The sequence below is a fragment of the Tupaia chinensis genome, unplaced genomic scaffold (genome assembly GCF_000334495.1).
Source record: "Tupaia chinensis unplaced genomic scaffold, TupChi_1.0 Scaffold000421_1, whole genome shotgun sequence".
Taxonomy (NCBI): Eukaryota; Metazoa; Chordata; class Mammalia; order Scandentia; family Tupaiidae; genus Tupaia; species Tupaia belangeri.
Window position 1 is genome coordinate 951,525 of NW_006159926.1, and position 9,053 is coordinate 960,577.

A 9,053-nucleotide genomic window follows, 5' to 3' on the forward strand; every position below is an offset into this window, starting at 1 on the left:
AATAACAAAACAAAACATGCCAAAGACCAAATCATCTTTTCTCTAAAAGATATTATTTTAAAAACTCAAAACATCTGGCTTAGATTATGAAAAATAGAATTTGAAAAAGTAGTGGCTTTGGTGTCAGTTATTATACAATTGGAATTTTATAATCATAACTTTTAAAAAATATAAAAACCACTGTTATTTCTACCTATGTTTCATTCAGTTGTGGGGAGAAGGGTCATGGGGTGTGTTTGGAATAACATGTCACAAATGACATTAAAGGAGACCTATGCGATTTCTTTTGTTACTTTTTGTATCTCAATTCCCTGGTCATTCAATTTAGTTTCTGAGGTGCTGACAGCTGGAAATAAGTCAGCTCACATCCCCCCCCCCCTCCCAGCAGCTGGCAAAGCTGGCGGCTGGCAGCAGTGGTCCAAGATCTTGCCGGAGCCATCTGCGAGGATTTCGGTGGGGCCGGCTGCTCTGCACGCCGCGTGATGTGTGCACTGCGGCGTTGCCATGCAGTGGGCAGCAAGGAGGCGCGGGCGCCTTGGGTAGCTTTTGTGTTCTTGAGATAGACTGATCTGCTTGACTTGGGATCAGACCTCCCCTGCTGTCCCATTGTCTTAACCAGTAGTACTGGGGCGGAGGAAGCCAGGGGAGTGCTGCTCTGAAGTTTTAAACAGAACCCCAGTGCAGGCCTCCGGAGACATATGCAGAGAGTGTTTGAGGCGGGCCTGTCTGCCTTATAGGGCTGCGCGTCTAAGGGGTGCACCGGGCGGCTGATAAAAGAAGCGGTGGGGTACAGGCTCTGGGAAGGAGGGAGCTTTATTTGTTCTGCATTCTGCAGTGTATGTTAACCTGTCTGTGTGACCTTGACACACACAGTGGAATGACCCGCTTGTGTGGTGTGACCTGGGCCAACTGATTACTTTTATTTGCTAAATTGGGACTCATTCGGACTAGGACACCTGGCTACTTAGAGTGTGGGTTTGTTTATCTGCCAAGTTTGGCAATCAATTCAGGGCGCCAGGCCAGGCATGATGAGATGTCAGTGTCCTGGTCAGGAAGGGTGGACATTTCTAGTTTCTGCTTGTATCTATTTTTATGGCCGTCTTGATTTGTGTTACCACTGGGTTTGCTGTGAGCCTGGAATACATGCAAACGACAAGATTCAGAGTGAAACCTCAGAAGGTTTAATTTAATTCATTCTGAAACTGGTTAGATTTTTACTCTAATAATAAATCTAACCAAGTTTGGTGGATACTTTTTGAAGTCGCTGATTTTCTTTTCTTACATTTTGCTGTTAGTCAACAGAATCCCTCTCTGTGGAGGCTTTAAACTTTTCTATGTATTTTCTCCTTTTGTCTCAGTTTGCCAACTAACCTTTTGGGGCTAATGATGTTTCCTAAATAACCTTTCTGAGAATTGTGTATCATAGGGTCAAAGGAGTTATGTAAATATTTCTATTAAATTCTAATTTTCAAAGCCGTTACCTAATTGTGTTCAGTGTTAAAATGAAGAGCTTCAGGGACCAGCAGATGGCATAGTGATTCTGTCGCTGGACTCCCACATGGCCAACTGCAGTTCAAGTCCTGAACTCGGTGTCTTGAAACGCATGCCAGGCATGTGTGCTTGTGTGCCCAAGATCCCCAGAAGAGAAGGGATTTCTGCGTGGTTATTCCACCTGCCCCCTGCCCCCAGGGGTGATTTCTTGCTTTCCCTCTCACTGTCTCAGTCTCTCCTTCTCCAGCAAGTGCATGCACCCTAAGGTAAAACCTCTAAAAAAAATCAATAGCTTAAAAATTATTAGCTCAGTTGGGGATATTAACTAATAGACTTGTTGGAAAATAGTGTTTGTAAAGGTCAAGAAAAAAAATAGGTAGGATTGGGGCCAGCAAGTGGCATAGTGGTTAAGGTGCTGGACTCCCACATGGCTCAAGTCCCACACCCAGCGACTTGAAACTCATGTCAGCTGTGTGTATATGTGTGTCCCGAATCTCGAGAAAAGAATGGAGGAGAAGGAGAGGAGTGTGGCCATCCCCCCAAGGGATGATTTCTCACTTTCCCTCACCCTGTTTCTCTCTGTCTCTCTTTCCAGAGAGTGCACATGCCCTACGGCAAAAAATAAATAAAATTAAAAGGTAGTATTAACTTGCCTAAGATCAAGCATGTGTTGATTGGCCCCACAGTGCAGTGGTTGGGAATTGTGTATTGAGAGTTGGCTCCCACGTGGCCGACTCATTTGGAACTCTGGCCTCAGTGGCTTGAATACACTGGGCCCACTTGTGGGCATACACAAGGGAGGAAAGAGGATTGCAGCATGACCCTGCCCCATCAAGAGGGTGCTTTCTTTCTGGCAAGTGTACATGCCTTTTGGCAATAGAAAACCAATAACAAAACAAAACATTGCCAAAGACCAAATCATCATTTCTCTAAAAGATATTATTTTAAAAACTCAAAACATCTGGCTTAGATTATGAAAAATAGAATTTGAAAAAGTAGTGGCTTTGGTGTCAGTTATTATACAATTGGAATTTTATAATCATAACTTTTAAAAAATATAAAAACCACTGTTATTTCTACCTATGTTTCATTCAGTTGTGGGGAGAAGGGTCATGGGGTGTGTTTGGAATAACATGTCACAAATGACATTAAAGGAGACCTATGCGATTTCTTTTGTTACTTTTTGTATCTCAATTCCCTGGTCATTCAATTTAGTTTCTGAGGTGCTGACAGCTGGAAATAAGTTAAACTGCAACCACTTTTTAGAAGCTATTGCTATTTCCTAACTGAGGTTTAATGGTGTGACCGGGCTTAGGTGAAAATGTGCCGAGGTCTTGGATCTCCTGTGGCCCACGCAGGTTTGTTGCCATTCCAGGAACATACCGCCAGGAGCTAGAAACCGCCTTGCTGCCTTGTCCTTCCAAGTCAAATGAATCTCATTCACATGTTCTTTTCCCAGCCCTTCTCTTCAGACCAAGAAAGGCACCAAAGAGTGAATGTTTCTTTCAGGTCATTTCTGCATCTGAGCTACGATAGCTATTGAGTCTAGGAGAGTGAGGATGTCTGCAAAATTAACAATACTTGCATTAGAGAAAATCATCCTAATTTATTTTAGCAAAAAACTATTAGATAAAGAAAAAAATAGATTTCGAGCTAAGTAGTGGTGGTAGTTGTACTGTTACTGGCGGAACATTTTATGTTATGTGTATTTTATCATCATAACAAAAGTAATTGAAAAAATTGATTTTACTCTAGTGGTTAAGAAAGTAGCAGATATTTTGGATATAATTCTTTTTTTTTTGTCATAGAGCATGTGTGATCGTGAGTGAAAGAGAAGGAGAGAGAGAGAGAAAGAGAAGAGTGAGACAGATACAGAGAGAGAGAGAGAAAGTGAGAAATCATTTTTCAGTGCAAACAGTCATGCCACAATCCCTTCTCCTCCATTCTCCTCTTGGGATTTTGGTCACACATGCACACATGCCCAGTGTGATTTTCAGGCTATTGGGTCAGGCATAAACTGCAGTTGTCTATGTGGGAATCCAGTGATGAAACCACCCGCCACCTTGGACCCATGAATATAATTCTTTTTTTGTTTTATTTTATACATTCGATTACTATACATCACTTAGCTTGTAAAGTGAATTTACTCAAAATGAATATACTTCACTTCAGTCCAGTTGCGGATACTACATGTTACCATCAACAGATAATCATCCATTTCTGTGTCCCATAAATGTCTTGCCTCTCTATTTTTCTCCTTGATTCCTTTCCTCATACTCTCTCCCTTCTTACACACTTTGGGTCTTCTATGTATACAATCATGTCATCTGCAAATAGAGACAATTTCCCCTCCTTTTTCCCTATTTGAAAATCTTTTATTTTATTCTCTTTTCTGATTGCATTGGCTAGGACTGCTAGCACTATATTGAAAAGGAGTGGAGAAAGTGGGCATTCATGTCTTGTACGAGTTTTTAATGGAAAAGTTTTTAGCTTTCTCAATTCAATATGATGTTAGCTATGGATTTTTCATAGATGGGTTTTATTGTGTTGAAAAATGACTGTTCTATGCCAATTTTGTTGAGAGTCTTAATGATAAAGGGATGTTATATTTTATCAAATGCTTTTTCTGCATTGATTCATGTGATCATATGGTTTTGATCTTTCTTTCTATTGCTATGGAAAGTATAACATTATGGCTTCATGTATGTTGAACCACCTTTGCATCCCTGGATTAAAATTTTCCTGTTCATGATGACTAATCTTTTTTATATATTGTTGGATACAATTTGCTAGTATCTTGCTGAGAATTTTTGGATCTAAATTCATCAGAGATACTGGTCTTAGTTTTCCTTGTTTGTTATGTCCTTATCTGTTTTGGGGATGAGGGTGTTGGAGGCTTCATAAAATTAATTTAGGAGGGTTATTTCCTTTTGAATCTTTATAAATGACTTGAGTAAAATGGGGGTTAACTCTTCTTTAAAAGTTTTGTAGAATTCAGAAGTGAAGTCAGCCATCAGGACCTGAGTTTTTCTTTGTTGGACATTATTAACTACTGATTCAATCTCATTGCTTGTTATTGGTCTATTCAGGCTTTCTATGTTTTCCTGATTCAATCTTGGTAGAATATATGTGTCCTGGAATTTGTCCATCTCATCTAGTTTTTCTTGTTTGTTGATGTATAGTCGCTCATAGTATTCTCTGATGATGTTTTGTTATTTTTATTATATCTGTTGCAATATTGCCTATTTCATTGTAAATTTGATTTATTTGGTTTCTTTTTCTTCTTAATTAGTCTAGCTAAGGGTGTGTTGATTTCGTTTATCTTTTCAAAGAATTAGCTTTTGGTTTCACTTATTTTCTGTATAGTTCATTTATTTTGTATTTATTTCTGCTCAAATCTTCATTATTTCTTTTCTTATGGCATTTTTTGGATTGTTTTGTTTTGTTTTGTTTAGGTTGTCCATTTGCCACCCATCCATATTTTTCTTATGCACACTAATTGCAGTGACCTTCCCTCTTCTCACTGCTTTCGCTGTGTCCCATAGGTTAGGGAAACTCGTGTACTCATAATCATTGGTTTCCATAATTTTTTTCATTTCATTCTTAATTTGTTTAGTAGTTGTGAAGTCATTCAAGAGTAGGTTGCTTAGTTTCCATGTGTTCATGTATTTTGAGTTTTTTTTTCCTGAAATTAATATCAAGTTTAATATCATCATGCCCGATGCCCGAAGAAGATGCTGGATATGGTTGTTATACCTTTGAATCTGTAAAGGCTTGTTTTGTGCCCTATCATGTGGTCAATCTTCAAAAGGGTTCCATGCATGAGTGAGAAAAGTGTGTATTTCATGGTTTTTAGGTGGAGGGTTCTATGGATGTCTGTCAAGTCCATTTGATTTATGTTATCATTTAGATCCTGTGTCTCTTAGCTTATTTTTTGTCTAGATGATCTGTCCAGAGGAGATAGTGGGGTGCTGAGATGGCCAATGATTAGTGTGTTGCAGTCCCTCTCTTCTTTTAGATCTAGCAGTCTTTCCTTCACATGTTTGGGTACTCCTGAGTTGGGTGCATAGATATTTATAGCCCTTTTACTACTATATAATACCCTTCTTCGTCTCTTCTTACAGTTCTAGTCTTAAAGCCTGTTTTGTCTTCACTACTGACTCCAGTCCTTTTGTGACTTCTGTTTGCATGGAATACCTTTTTCTAGCCCTTTGCTTTTAGTCTATGCATGTCTTTATCCATGAGGTGTGTTTATTGTAGGCAACAGATAGAAGATTTCTGGTTTTTGTTTGTTTGTTTGTTTGTTTGTTTTTTTAATCCATTCTGCCAATCTGTGTCTCTTGATTGGAAAATTTAACTCGTTAATATTCAATGTTATTATTGGTATTTCCAGACTTGCGTCTACCATTAAGTTAGCCATTTTCTTCTCTCTCTGTCTCTCATTTCTGTCTGTCTCACTTTAATTTTCCTGGTATAGCACTACCTTCAGAACTTGTTGAAGAGCTGATCTGGTGTTGGTAAATTCTTCCAGGTTTGTTTATCTTAGAATGTTTTTATCTTTTCTTCCCATTTGAAGGATAATCTTGCTGGGTATAGTAATTATGGTGGAAATTGTTTTTCTTTTAACATTTTGAATGTATCTTCCCATTCTTTCCTTGCTTGCATTGTTTCCACTGAGAGGTCTGGTATTAGCCTGATGGGATAACCTTTTTAAATAACTTGAGGTTTCTCTCTTGCTATTTTTTAGTATCTTGTTTTTATCTGTAATTTTGGTCAATCTGGCTATGATGTGCTGTGGAGATCATCTTGGGTTAATTCTATTTGGTATCCTTTGTATTTCTTGGGTCTAGATATTTGGTTGCTTGTCTAAGTTTGGGAAATTTTCTGCAAGTATTTCATGGAATATGCTCTTATCTAATTCTTCATTTTCTAGAATACTTATTATTCAAATATTTGAGTGTTTCATAGTGTCTAGTATTTCCCATATGTTGTCCTTATTTTTTAAAATTATTTTTTCATTATTTTTGGTGGTTTTATCTAAGTCAAAGGTTTTATCTTCCAGTTCAGAGATTCTGTCTTCTGTGTGGTTCAGTCTACTATTCATACACTCGAGGGAGTTCTTGATTTCCCATATTACTGTTTTCATCTCTAGGAGTTCTGGTTGATTTTTTTTTAATGCTGTCTATCTCTTCCTTCAAATCCTGGAAAAACTTCCTCATCTCTGTCGCCATGCATATTCTGAACTCTATTTCTGATATTCCTGAAAATTCCTTTGTGCTGTCCATAGCTGAAGAAGAGTTTCTCTATTCCATCAAGGAAGAGGTATTCCCCCATACTTTTTGTGCCTCTGTACTGGTTTCTAGTCATCTAATGGATTAAACACTACTTCCTGCTTTTCTGTAGTTGAATCTATAGTGTTGGAGGGAAGAAGAGCTCTACTCAGATGTTGTTCTTGTTAGAGGTCTTGGTCTTCCAGTCAGAAAGTGTATATATAGTCAGTCACCTTTAGGTGTTGATTCCCTTTCCAGTCTCTTGAGACCTGGTACACCTGGAGTTAACCTGGAGATTTTCAGATGGAAGAGGAAAAAGGAGTCTATGAACCACAAGCACTGCACAGTTCAGAAAACTATAAAGGCTCAAAATATTCCTGAATTGGCAGAAGACAGTTAGAGGTCAGAGGCAGTCTTTCTGCCTCAGTTGCCCTTACTTGCTGCTGCTCCTCTCTGGTCTGCAGCAGCACCGGCTTTGGAGGTAATGGTGTGGATGGATGTACCTAGGACAGGTTCTTGAATATAATCCTTATGTAGTATTTTAGCAATAAGTATTTGACATTTGTGGAAGTAACTATTTGTAATGGAACAAACCAATAACAGCTTAAAGTCTGTAAGTTGTAATATTTTTTCATTTGGGGGATATAAAAAACAAACAGCATATATTGCTAGGTTCATCAGCCACCAGTATCTCCCCTGGTTGTGTACTTCCCACAGTGTATTATAACATTCATGAAGTGATTTAAAACTTTATTTCTTTGGGTAAAATGGTCAGCAAGTAAGAGACAAAAATAAAGTAAAACCAGAAAGTGCAGTTAACATGTGGAAAGTTGTAAACACCTAGCTATTAACAAATATACAATGAAGGAGGATTTAAGAACATTTATGCAAATTTTTGAGATCTAGTATTTGGGATTCACGGCTTTCCCTTTGAATGTCAAGAATACTATAGCTTACTTTACTCAATACATCCATCCATAATGAGTGTGCTGAAACCCATTGATTACCTTCTTCACATATTAGGTTGTTGGGAAAACCATGATGTATTTTTCTATGAAAAAAATGCATCATGACTTTCCTGACAACCCAATATTTTCAATTCAGTTTCAAATATATTTGTTAAGCAATTACTATTTGCAAAGCATTGAACTAGTGGGAGAATATGAAGATTAGTAACATATGGACTCTGTAAGGGAGCTAGGGCAATTGCAGGCAGAAAAGATAGGTGCCCAAGGAGCCAGGTGGTAGTGAAGTGGTGATACAAATGGACCTATGTGGGAGGGTCCTGGGTTCATGTCCCAAGATCTCCTTGTATATGATGTGATCCAGGCTGTCTGAAGCTGGGAGTGGATCATGGCATGAGGATGCTATTAAGGGTGCTCTCTCTCTCTTTGTCTGTCTCTCTCTTGGAAGAAATAAACATATAAACTTAAAAAAAGAAAGATGTCCAAAGGGCAATAATAAAATAAGAGATTGATAAATACTGAAAGTTAAAGTAGCCTGGAGGTTGGCAATGGAGAATGAGAGTTTGTAAGAGTTAGCTCTTGGTAGTGAGGATGAGGAAATTATTTAGGAGAGGTGGTATTTGAAGAATAGGTAAGAATTTTGCAAGCTAAAGAAAAAATGTTCAGTGGCAGGACTGAAATGATAAGCAAAGGCACAGAATGGGAAATGCCCAGGCATTAAGAGAGAAGTCTACAATTTTGACTGAAAGTAGCTTATCTGTAAGAGATTGATGGTAATTGAGATTAGAAATGTAGATGGGAGAGGCTGAACAGTGGATCCAAAGTAGCACAATGCTCTTCGAGGCCAAGGCACATGGGAAGGCTTCTGGGTTGCATCTGGGGGCTTCCCTGAACATGCTAGGTAGTCACTTTCCCCTGATCTAGAGCTGCCTGAGGCTGAGAGTAGATGACAATGTGAAGAGCCATTAGGGTGTCTGTCTCTCTATCTCTGTCTCTATGTTTTTCTCTCTTGCTCATGGAATAAAGAAGAAAGAAACTTAAAAAAAGATTGAAGATTGGTCTTAAATGTCAGAATTAGTAATGTTGCACTTAATTCAGAAAGCATTGAAAAGACATTTAAGTTTTCTGAAAAGACACTGAAATGATCCAAGCTGTTCTTCACTGACAATGAGAACGGAATTGGGTTTTTGGGAAGAGACCTGCAGAGAGAAACTGATAGAAAGTCCTGTGAAGAAGAGAAAGCAGAAGGAATGAGGGCCTTGGCTGCACTGGTAGCAGCAAGAAAAAAAAAAAAAAAAAGGAAAAGGGCAGAACTCAAAGGACTGGG